Source organism: Typopeltis vanoorti, chromosome 23 (assembly GCF_054136105.1).
Source record: "Typopeltis vanoorti isolate ZY-2024b chromosome 23, IOZ_Tvanoo_1.0, whole genome shotgun sequence".
NCBI classification, from domain to species: domain Eukaryota; kingdom Metazoa; phylum Arthropoda; class Arachnida; order Uropygi; family Thelyphonidae; genus Typopeltis; species Typopeltis vanoorti.
The window spans coordinates 69,708,433-69,721,452 of record NC_143571.1 but is presented as its reverse complement, the minus strand read 5'-3'; the positions used below and the strand labels follow the sequence as shown (position 1 = coordinate 69,721,452).

The following is a 13,020-nucleotide window of genomic DNA, read 5'->3' as shown; positions in this document are numbered from 1 at the left end:
ACTTCCAGTAATTGGGGAAAGGAGAGTGAATGCTACTTTTCAACTTTCTTCTTAATGTATAGTCAATTCTGAGATAGCTAAATATTATTGTAGATTATAATATATCAATGAGTGATACACATACAGGCCATAAGATCTAAAATCATTTATGAGCTTTATTTACCAACATATGGTAAATAAAGCTTACAAATGGCTGCACATTTTTTTTAATACTCTAAGTTATGGAAAGCTGAGTCAGTTAAAAAAAAAACCCATAGACACTGATGATTTAATCACTTTATTTAAATATGTAAAAAATGAATGTGTAGCACAGTGGCAAAAGATAAAACTATTTTACCAACTTTACTTATGTACATAATGTTCAGTGTAAAATGAATATGTGAATCAGTTTTTTTTGTATACAGAACATCACAGTTATTTAACATTTCATTAAGTTCCATTTGATGAGAGAAACTGCTGTTCTTTTCAAGGAGCAGATGGATAAGTGATGTTATTTTATTGTGTTTCTAGATGTGCCTCGTGATAACACAATTCAAATACCAAGCTTAACAGTGATTTCTCCATCACTGTATTACAAGGAAGTTACAGATCCAAAACAAACTGAGTAAAGCAAGCACCCGTAAGGTTTCACACAAAAATGTACTTCTACTGCATATTCAAGGCACTTCAACACTCATAATTTTCTTCACTGTGTTTGCTTGATATCCTGAATTGGCTGACATTATATGATGAAACAGTACTTTATGAGTGAAATAAAATGAACTACAAATGCTGAGTTTCTTCTCATGAAAGTTGCCCCATGAACTGTTTTCAATATTGCAGTCAGATGAATAGATAAATGATTCTGTACACATCAACTTTACAATGTGTGCATGTATATATATTATAAACAAAATTAATTACTGCATAAAAAATTCTGCACTTCATCTGTGTTAGCAGACTTGGACACAGAACAAGCATTCTTAAAACTCTTTGCTTATTCACATTTTGTACAGATTAGCTCAGTAGTCAAAGTAAATATCTTATGAGTAATTCCAACACATCTGCTAAGTACATAAAATGAACATTGAAGGTGGGCTAGAGATGGCTTAACATGGAAGTCACAAATAACAACAGTTTCCAATATTTCTTCTGAAGATCACTGGGTAGCGACACCTGTGAAACAGTTTCTTGTCATCACTGGGAAAGGCGCATGCTAGATTTACATCTTCAGACTTTAAGCACGGCTATCTGTAAATAAAATCAGATTATCAATTTTTATGTTGATTACAAGGCTGATATTAATATGCAATATATACAAGTAAAATACAGTATCAAAGGACTGTTGCTTTGGATTTGTATAAAGCAACTTAAGATATGAGGCCAGTATATTATGCTTGTTAACTGCATGTGCTCATGTGGCTTGTTCGCCATTTTGCAAGATGAAAAACTATCCTTCCACTTCAGTATGAGATGGCTAACTCATTTACAACTGAAATGCACTTATAAAAGTTCTTTGATTTGTAGATGGAGATACTTAGAGATCTTCCCAATTAAAGGGCATTGTTGATAATGATCGAGTTAGAGAGGTTCTGCTTCAATCAGGAGGCCAAAGTAGTGCATAGTACAAAAATACTGAAGCAGATTCAGTATTTTCTACTTTGTATTCAGGTTTAAATGAGACTGAGGTACACTATACTTTACATTTACGGTGGATGCATTTTCAAGTCTCAACTACAGGACATATAGTAAAACAAGGTAGTATACTCATACAACGTTATACACAATATAAAAGAGCATCATTATTAGAAAGAATGAAAAAATACTAGCATTTCCTTTATCACTTTCCAGGCCAACATGAAATCTTAGGCTTTAAAACTTTTTGATCAAAATATTTATTGGAATTCATTTATTGCACAGCCAATATTTACTTTTGTATGTTTTCTATTCAGTTTGTGTATATTTGAAGCTTGTGTGTTGTGGTAATGCTTCTCTAAGATTATACGTGTGTAACAGCAGCATTGTCAAAACTAAGACAATGACACAGTTAACATACAATCAAAAGAATATCATTTATATAGTTAGTCATATTCTAATAAATAAATAAATTAAATGTTTGTCTTTCAGATAACTGCCAAATCTGACAGATTGATATTGATCGTCCTTGTTCACATTTCGTTGATGCAAAAAGTCTTCAGAAGATCCTATGAATGATCTTGCTATTTCATATAGTGCCCAGTGGTTATGTTATGGTGACCTAATCTTCAGATTCAATATTTTCAGGAAAGGAGCAGTTAGCATATCTACTCTACAGCCAAAAGGTGTGGATTTGAATCTCGCCATGGGCATGAATGTTTGTGATTGTCTGTGAAAATACTAGTGGTGGCGATGGGCAGTAGATGATGCAGTTCGCTGTAGTTGGTGGATTGAGTGGTGGAGATGGAGCGTTGTATAGCAGGTGCCCACCCTCGATGAGTCTTTGGACTCCTTGGAGGTGTCATATAATAATACATGTTCTTCAAATCTCGTCTCAGCAGATCAAGCAGTTTGACAATAATATAAACAAGGAAAAATGAAAGAGTTTGAGAACAGGAACCAAACCTTGGAGATTCAGTGGCAAGCCTTGAAGAAAACCCTGATTGATTCAGCCAGAGAGGGATGTGTCGAGGTTGTCTGCAAGGATAGACTAATCAAAACTCCATGGTGGAAACAGGAAGTTAAAGAGGCAGTGAAGGAAAAGAAGAAAGCATATCAAAAGTTCCTGTCAAATAAGACAACTTTTTCCTCTTAGAGAATACAGAGACAAATGTAAGAAAGTAAAACACTGTGTAAAACTAGCTAAACAAAAGTCATGGGAGGACTTTGGCAAGAACATAGAAAATAAATATCAAGAAGGTGGTAAGATATTCTGGAGACTGTTGAAGAAGCTTAGAAATGGAGAAAAGAGTGCTGTAAAAGAAGTTAGAGATGATAAAGGTGCCTTAAAACGGGAGAAAAAGATATCCTTGAAGTATAGAGTTATTACTTTGAAAAATTGCTAAATGAAACAAGCAGTGATAGCACAGTGGTAAAAAACACTCAATAGGCATACAGTCAGGAATCCATACATGAAGAAGAAAAAGTCATCAAAGGCTTGAAATGTGGAAAGGCAGCAGGAGTAGATGATATTCGACCAGAAATGCTGAAGTGTGGTGGTATAAGTCTTACAGTAGCTGCACTGCATAGTTCAGAAAGCCTGGATAGAGGGACGAATTCCCGATGATTGGAGTAGAACTCTAATAGTGCCCATATATAAAAAGGGAAATAAAAATGAATGTGAAAATTACAGAGGTATTTCCCTACTGTGTGTTCCTGGCAAGATCTATGCAAGTATACTTGAGAAACGGTTGAGAAGAATTGTGGAAGAAAAGCTTGGTGAAGAACAAGCTGGATTCAGGCCAAATAGAGGCTGTCAGGATCAGATCTTCACTTTATGACAAATAGTCGAGAAAGCATGGGAATATAACAAAGATCTATATTTAAGTTTTGTCGATCTGGAAAAGGCATATGACAAGGTGCCAAGAGAGAAGCTATTCAATACGCTACAGTTATATGGTGTCAATGGGGCATTATATCAAGCAATACTTAGTCTGTATTTGAGTTGTAAGTCGGCAGTTAGAATTGAAGGATGTACAGGAAGATGGTTTAATGTTAAATCTGGTGTGAGACAAGGATGTACATTATCCCCTCTGTTATTCATTATCTATATGGATCACATTATGAAGGAATGTGGTATTAAACCTGATATCAAAATTGGAGATGTTAATGTCAGCTCTTTGCTTTATGCGGATGATGTTATACTTCTAAATAAATCCGCTACAAGTCTGCAAGATTCTCTGACTAAATTGAATAGCTGTTGTAATAGATATGGTATGAAGGTCAGCATTAAAAAGACAAAGACAATGAAAATAAGTAGAATTGTTGAAAATGTCAACTGTGTTGTGAACGGGGAACCTGTGGAAACAAGTAAAACATTTCAGCTACTTAGGCATGATTTTTAGTGAAGATGGTAAATTAAATATGGAAATAGACAACAGAATCAACAAAACTGGTATGGTAGGAAGTCAACTGAATAAATTCATATGGAATAAGAGAGAAATTAGTCGGAACACTAAATTAGCAGCATACAAGACAGTGTTCGAACTAGTTTTAACTTAATGATCTGAGAGCTGGGTCAGAAGTAAAACACTTGACCAAAGACTAGAGAACGCAGATATGAGATTCTGAGAAAGATTAGAGGCATGAACAGATGGCATCGATGGCAATATTATATTAAAAACGAGGATATTAGGAAAGAACTTGACATTGTCGGCATCCAGGAATGCGTTAGCAGAGCTAATCTCAGGTGATATGGTCACTTAAACAGAATGGGCGAGGAAAGATTAGCAAAACAAGTGTTCTCTGCAGGTTGGCAGGAAAACGACCCAGAGGAAAACCAAGATATAGGTGGATTGATACGGTACAATGTGCCTTAGATGATAGAAATATAAGATCTGATAATGATAATATTGGAGTCTTGACAAGTAATAGACTGATTTGGAGGTAAATTGTAGATAGGAAGTTAGTAATGATGTAAATTTTTCATGTAGTACTATCATATCCCTTGAGGGTACGTGTCAAGAATTTGATAATGATAAACAAGGAATTCTGGACATATCAGGAAGAGACTATATATATATATATACTTTGTTTTCATTAAAAAAAAAAAAAAATAGTTTTGTTCCTGGAGAGAAGGAAGTGGGAAAGTTGAATTTTCATAGGATAAAAAATTCTTCTGTAAATAATTCAAATTCGATTTCTGACAAAACCAATGACAAATTTCTGTTGCAATTTCAAGTAGCTGAGTTTCTTGCTGCCCTTGCACCAAATTAGTCTCATGCCAGCCATTGGCACAATTAGTTGCGATTTCTGACATTTTGACTCCATGCAACTACTCACATATTTTTTGAGTGATATATATATATATATATATATATATATATATATATTTTTTTTTTAGTTTTGTAATTTTATGCATATATTCTTGTTCAGTCACAATGATTATATTTATGGATGCCACTGTGTAATATGCCCAAAATCAAAGGATAGTAAAATAAGATCAGTGTGAAAAATGTCTGAGCTTTTGTTGCAACGAGCATTCTTCAGTAAGATGCAATAACTGTTCAGAAAATTACAACTGAATAAAAATGTTAGTAATTAATATAAATATAATTATATTTATTATATAAATATTACTTTATTAATATACAGGTAGTCCTCGACTTACGATGGGGTTACGTTCCAACCTCTCCGTCATAAGTCGATTCTGACGTAAGTCGAGGACTTTTGTTAATTCTTGATTTGTTTGATTTCAGTTATAATATTTTCATAAATTAAGTTACTATATAACTTAAAACAGTGAAAAATGTATAAACTTACATAAACATTTATAAATAATTTATTAGCACATACAAATACATAAATACAAAATTAAGAAAGAAAAATTTAAGAAAAAAATACATAAACGCATATCAAAAATGGTGCACTTACTTTACTTTGAAATTCCTTTAAATATTAGTTAACATAAACAAAAAACTTATTAACAGTGTCTTTAATTAAACAGGTGAGTAATTGTCACTTATTTGGACGATATGGTTATTTCTCGTGATCGGGAGTAGAAATAAGAAAATTGGTTAATGTTTTCATTTAAAAAAAAAAAAATAGTTTTGTTTCTGGAGAGAAGGAAGTGGGAAAGTTGAATTTTCATAGGATAAAAAATTCTTCTGTAAATAATTCAAATTCGATTTCTGACAAAACCAATGACAAATTTCTGTTGCAATTTCAAGTAGCTGAGTTTCTTGCTGCCTTTGCACCAAATTAGTCTCATGCCATCTCATATATTTCGTGATAACACCTGACTGCTTCTTGAATTTGCTTTTCGACTTTGGCGAAGCAATCAGTGTCTTGATCCATATTTTCAAGTAGCTGAAGTCCTTGATTTAGTTTAGAAAATACTTCAGCTAATCCTTTTACAGTAAATTTTTTTAATGATTTCGCTTCTTCGTCTTCCTCGTTATTCCTCTCTTCTCCTACAACTCTTTTGTTTTGGAAAATCAAGTCTTGATCAGTCAGTTCACCTTTTTTCGTGATCTGATAATTCTTCTATATCGGTAATATTGATTTCTAAATCCAGTTTTCTTGCAATTTCAATGATTTCTTCACCAATTTGTTCTAACATACTAGGCTCATTGTACCCTTTGAGTGTCTTCTGCAGTAGTAACTTCTTCCAAATTCCTCGCATATATTGTTCCGATACTTCCTTCCAAGAAGTTCCAATGTTCTGGATACATTGGTTAATATTGTAATTTTTCCAAAACTCGCGTAATGTTATAGCATCGTTGTCCATTGCTGTTATTGCTTTAGAAAATGTAGTTTTCAGGTAATATGTCTTGAATGTAGCAATCGAACCTTGATTCATAAGCTGAATCACAGCTGTTGTATTGGGCAGTAGATACATCACATTTATATTTTCATTCAAATTGCAGATGTGAAGAGGGTGTCCTTGAGCATTGTCAAGCAGCAATAGAATTTTAAAAGGAATGTTTTTTTCAAGACAGTAGGCATGTACTTCGGGAATAAAACAATTTAAGAACCAGTCTTTGAATAAAACAATTGTCATCCAAGCCTTAGGATTACTCCTGTAGTACACCGGCAATTTATTCTTGTCATTGTTTTTCAAAGCTCTGGGGTTTTGTGAACGGTAAACAAGAAATGGTTTTAATTTAAAACCAGTAGCATTTCCTCCAAGAAGAAGCGTAATCCAATCTTTAAATGCCTTAAAACCAGGCGCCGATTTAGCTTCTCTGTTAATGTAAGTTCGTTCTGGCATTCTTTTCCAGAACAGTCTGGTTTCATCTATGTTAAAAGTCTGCTCTAGCAAATATCCTTCATCTTTTATCATCTCTTTCAGATTTTTCTTGAAAATTTCGGCACTAGCAGTTTCTGCCGTTATTCGTATGTTATGTAAGTTAAATTGGCTTTTGAATTGATAAAACCAACCTTTACTAGCATTAAATGTATGCTCACCGTATTTATCTTGTTGTTTCCTTAAATTGTCAAATAGGCTGCATGCTTTTGTTTGAATTGTAAACAAACTGAAAGGAATATTCTTGTTGATTTGATCATCTATCCATCGATATCATTAAAAGCTTCTCCATTTCATGAATTGGTCCTTCTCTTTTTTTCGTTAAAATTGTACATTTCATATTAACTGTTCCTTTAGCTGCCTCCATTATTTTCGATTTATCGTTTATGATTGTTGAAACAGTTGAATGCAATAGTTTTTCTTCTCGTGCTATTTCACCGACTTTCTTTCCTTTGTCATATGCTTTAATCACCTTCATTTTAACATCTAAACTTAAAGCTTTCCTCACCTTCTTTTTTATGTTGGAATTTTCATCAGTAGTTTTACTTCTCTTACTGGACAAGATAGGGTTACGACGAGATACAAAAATTGCAACGAGAGAAAAACGAACACTTCGACTGCTGATTAGCAACTAATGTGCCAAAGGCTGTGATAAGTTAGAAGTGGATGAATCACAGCAGCGGCTATTGGTGATAGGTTTTGCTTGTCGACTAACAGCAATGCTGCAATGCGTATACAAAAGCAATGTGATATACTGTATGTATGTATATGCTGGCGGGCAAAGTTAAATTAGAGAATTTTTAATAATAATAATTTTGGCTGTCGTAAGTCAAGTCGTCGTGAGTCGAGGACTACCTCTAATTAATAAAGTAATATTAATGATTTATTTATTTCATTTTACTCACCATAATCAACCTTATTATAAATAAAAACATTTTGAGAAATACTGAGAAATTAAAGAAATATCATAATTTTAATTTTGGGATCAAATAGGCCTCCATGTGACTAATTATGTAACAAAAAAGGTATGACTAATCAAGGGTTAATTTATCTAGGAGATCTCATTCTGCAATCACTCCTCTACAGGAATTGAGGGTTGTCTTTAGGTGGGAGATGAATTTCATCATGCAGCATCAGACCATCACCCTTTCTTATTAAGTGGCATGTTTGGTCTCTAGAGCATGGCATGGAAAAAGTTGCATGTTTGGTCTCTAGAGCAAGGTTTCCAGACGATGTACAAATAAATTAAATTACAAAAAAAATATATAAAATTGATAAAAATAGGAAAAAACAAAAATCCTTAGTCCACCCATGGTACAAATGTGCTATAGGTTCACTCATAACCTTTTGTGAGTGGGAACCACATAAAACAAATTAAAAAAAAAAATCAAGCTGTTTAAAATTAAATAAATACAGACTCGACCAAAGTCATGACTGTACATGTATTGTAAACTATACTGAAATGTACTGGCTGATTGCTCATCTGTTTCAGGTTAATCTCTAATATCCGAAGTTATCATAGATAATTGAAAAAATCAGCAGGGCAGAGATTATACAGTTCTACATCTTAAATACAGACTGGATGGAGAAAAGATCACTTGGTAGGAAGGAAATGGAATTTATTACACTTATCGAGAGATAATTATTTAAAGCAGAATGAGACAGAGGAGAATCAAGGTATGAAAGTGTTGGATCTGGTAATAGGATGAGAAGATCAGTTCATAAGCAAGGTGGCTACATTGACTCCAACAGGGGAAAGTAATCATGTAGTCTTGATTGGAAGTGTAGCAAAATGTGGAAATTCCAGTTAAAAAGGGGTATATGTGGAACTACAAGGCAGGTGATTATGATAAACTTAGGAGGCAGGAACACAATATCTTAAAGATCTGAAAGGAAAGGATGTACACGGTGCATGGGAGATAAATTGGGTAGGAGCTAGATGGATGAGTAGTATCATTCAGCATGAGCTGAAAAAAAAAAAATGTTGTGGAGTGAATATAAGAAGAAAGGTGACCAGCTAATTTATGAACGGTGCTAGGATCAAGCAAAAACAAAACAGTAACCAGCATGGTAGGGAAGGCAAGATCAGATTATGAGAAAAAATTAGCCAAGCAGGTGAAAGGACATTCCAAGCATTTTTTTTTTTTCCTTTATGTTGCAAGTAGGAGGAAGCATGACTATGGAAGACTAACTTTAATGAGATTACAGAAGTAATAGAGAAGGATGGAATGTTGACCAACTGAGGGACCATTGCAAGGTATATCATCTAGGTGAAGATATTGTTGTGGAAGAGGTTACAGGGACTGATGTAAAAACAGAGGCAGATGAATTCAAGGTACTTAGGATATTGCAGACTTTGAATGCAAATACAGCTGTGGGATTGGATGGGACATCAGCATATACTTTAAGAGAATGTGCAGGGGAACTGGCAATGCCTTTTGACTAGGCTGTTTAATTTAAGTCTCAGTCCTGGTAAAGTCCCAAGAAAGAAGAAGGGCAAAATAATTCCTTTGCATAAAGGAGGATCTAAGTATGTGGTAGCAGAGTACAGACCAATCAGAATCTAAGGAGTGAGGGTAAAAGTACCAAAAAAGTTAGTCAAAAGAGAATTCAGGAATGTGTGGATAAGAATATGATATTCTAACAGGAAAGCATGGCTTTGTGAAGGCCTGGTCATGCCTTAGTAATCAACTAACTTTTTATAATAGTGACAGCTGAGAGTTGTATAAAGGGAATGGCTACATGATAATACTGCTGGATTTTGCAAAGGGCATTTGACAGAATACTACATGGAACTCTGTTACACAAACTGCAACAAATGGGAATAGATATGAAACTGGTAATATGGATAAAAGTAGCTGATGACAGACTATATGATAACATATACTACTTTTTGGCAGATACCAAAAAATAGTATATGGAGAAGTAAAATCCAGGAAAATGCAGGTGATTAGTGATGTGCCATAGGGCTCTGTGCTTGGATCACTGCATTTTAATTTGTACATAAACGATATAGGAAATAATTTGGAAGGAGATATTCAGTTGTTTACTGATGATACAAAGTTGGATAAGAAACAGTTAATCAAGGTGATGTAGAGAGAGAGAGAGCTTGGAGGATGAGTTAAACAGATTGATGGTGTGCTAAACATAACGGATATCAATTTAATGTGGAAAAGTGTAAATTTATGCATTTTGGGATACAAAGTTACAAGCTATGTACCACACTGAAGGAACTGTACTCCAGGAAATTGATGAAGTGAGGGATTTGGGGGATAGTAGATAGAGAGTGTTGAAGTTTAGAGGGCATACTGCTAAAGTAGCCTGGGTAACTTGCAGGATTGCTTGGTTATTGAACAACACACTAACAAACAGAGATAAGGAAGTTATCATTTAACTTTATAAATCCTTGATATGACCACATCTGGATTACTGTACTCAGGTATGGTAATCTGGGTTTCTGGGGGAGATGATTAGAGGCAAGCAACAAAGATCGTGAGTGGTCTGTGGAATGTTCCCGATGAGGAAAGATTGAGGGGTTGTGAATTGCAGGATGATTTAAACAGATTGATGGTGTGTGCTAAACATAATGGATGATTTTATAGGATTGATAGAGGGGAAATATTTCAACCCTTGGCTAGACAGGACAGAACAAGAGGTCATCCCTGAAAGTTGGGTAAGAGTGTGGTAAGCAAGGCATGAGGACAAGATTTTTGCATAGCGAGTGGTGAATGAATGGAATAGGTTGCTCGAGTCAGATGTGAGTGCCTTGCCTGTTAATGGTTTCAAGGAGAGGTAAAAAAATATTGTGTTAATAATTTGGGTCTCCCACGATGAGTGTTAGAACTCCATGAAGGTGTCCATTTAATAATAATAATAATAAACAAATATAATGTTGGGAAGACACAACATGAATTCCAGAAAAGTACATGTTGTTACAGCACCTACAATAAAGCTATATGGAGATGAGTAATAGCATTATGAAATACTAGTTATTACTATTAATACCACTTCCATGGAGCCTAACTACTCATCACAAGAAGCAAACACTCTTACACATAAAGCCCATGAAACTGTGCTTTAAACTCGGTTAATGTATCTGCATTCACAACAATGTCAAGCAAAGCATTCCACTGACCAACCACTCTTCATGCAAAGAACCTACCTATTCCTTATGTCCCTGCTCACACAACTTTCTGGTGTCCTCTTGTTCTATCCCCTTTCTCCATTCTACAAAAAATTTCTTCCACATTAACCTGGTAACAGCCCTTTACCAACTTAAATGTCTCCATCACATCTCCTCTATTCTTCCTATTCACTAGACTGCAAACTGTATTTTCTCCCAATCTGTCTTCATATTCATATGTCACATCCCAAAGACCAATTATGACCTTAGCAGGCTTCTCTGAGCCTTTTCCAACATATCCTCATCACCAAGAAAACCAGGCGACCAAATCTGTACACAATAATCCATACAAGACATAATAAAAGCCTTACAACACAATGGTACAGAACCTCTTTATTCCTACAATCAAGAGGCTCCTGCATCATTGCCATAATCTGATGTGATGTCTTCACAACCTGCGCAATGTGACTTCTGAATGTCAGATCCTTGTCCTCCACCATCACTTGAAAGTCTCTCGTCTCCTCAACTTCCTCCAAAATTTTCCCACCAGGTATACTTTGTATCCTGTTTGTTGCCTACCAAATTTCAGAACCTTATACTTGACAACATTGAATTGACAATGCCATACTGCTGTCCACTAATACAATCTATTCAAGTCCTCCTTGTAAGGCTAACGTCTGCTTGTTTCCTCATCACTCCCAGTTTTGCTTCATCTGCAAATAGTTGCATATTGCTGGTTAAACTTACCCCAATATCATTAATATACAAATTAAATAACAATGATTCCAAAACTGACCCTTGTGGCACACCACTGGTGACTCTCCTCTTTCAAGATAGTGCCCACCCTCAATATACAACTCACTGATATCTATCCAATAGCTATTCGTCTATCCAACTCACTAGTCTATCAAAAGGTTTTGCAAATTTCACAAATAAATGTATACCACTATATATGCATCTCGTTGAATACACTCACCTTGTTATAGCATAAGCAAGTTTGTAAAACATCACTGTTATCGACCCACTTTTGTATCCTATATCTCGCCAACCTCTCCAATACCTTAATCCCAACTCCAGAAATACAGATCGGCCTATAATTAGCTTTGTCACCACCTTTATGAAGTGAAACAATTTTGTCTTCCCTCCACTCTTTTGGGACTTGTGCTTGTACTCTTGTTAAACAGGTAGGCCAAGGCTGATGTTACATTCACCAAGACATGTGGCAACATGTCATCAAGTCTCATTGTCCCATTGACATTTAGCTTACTTAACTCCTCGTATACCTTTTGCCTGATCACCGTTAAATATTCTCTTATTTCATATGACAAGCTCACTGTGAAATGATATGCTCAGGTGTAACACCCTGATGAATTGCTCACTGAATACCTTGACTGTGTAATCGGCAGCAATCACCAATCTCCCACTTTTATCCATTAACAACATCCTACCATAAGCATTCTTCCTTTTACTTGCCACATTGAAAAAACTTACTTGGGCTTAGCCTGATTTGCTAATTTCTACTTGTACTGCACTTTTGTTGTTCTAACCAACTGAGTCCCTCTGCTGGCCTACTCTTTTTACTCTTCATGCAACTTTATCTTGTGCTCCCTCTAAAGTGCCTTCTTCTACTTCTTCCAGACTTCATCCATTTTACACTTACCTTATTCAGCCTTTTGACTTTCATAATACATTCACCCATTGATCTGTTGTATTTCTTTGTTAATTCCCAAGCAGTGTTTATTTCCTTACTGCTCAACTCCTCATTCCATGCTATAGCTCCAAGCTGCCTCTAAGCTTGTCATAATCACTAGCCTTGCACTACCACACCCTTTCCTCACAGAAGTCTTCATATGGCTAGTCACAACCCATGTGATTACTTCATGATCACTCTCACCAACTGGAGGGAAGTGCAAAACCCTACTCACAATTACATCCTCTGATGAAATAATCTGATAGGTTCAGAAAAAAAATAAAA

General features: G+C 35.1%; 1 protein-coding gene across 1 annotated transcript in view; it reads right to left on the bottom strand.

Moving 5' to 3' along the window:
* Window positions 1-261: 261 nt before the first annotated feature.
* Window positions 262-13,020, bottom strand: part of LOC150093938 (histone-lysine N-methyltransferase 2A-like) — a 294,597-nt gene continuing 281,838 nt past the window's right edge. Inside the window, exon 19 of the mRNA XM_090412869.1 lies at window positions 262-1,230. The gene's annotated coding sequence lies outside the window, so the exon portion shown is untranslated. The remainder of the gene's footprint in view (window positions 1,231-13,020) is intronic.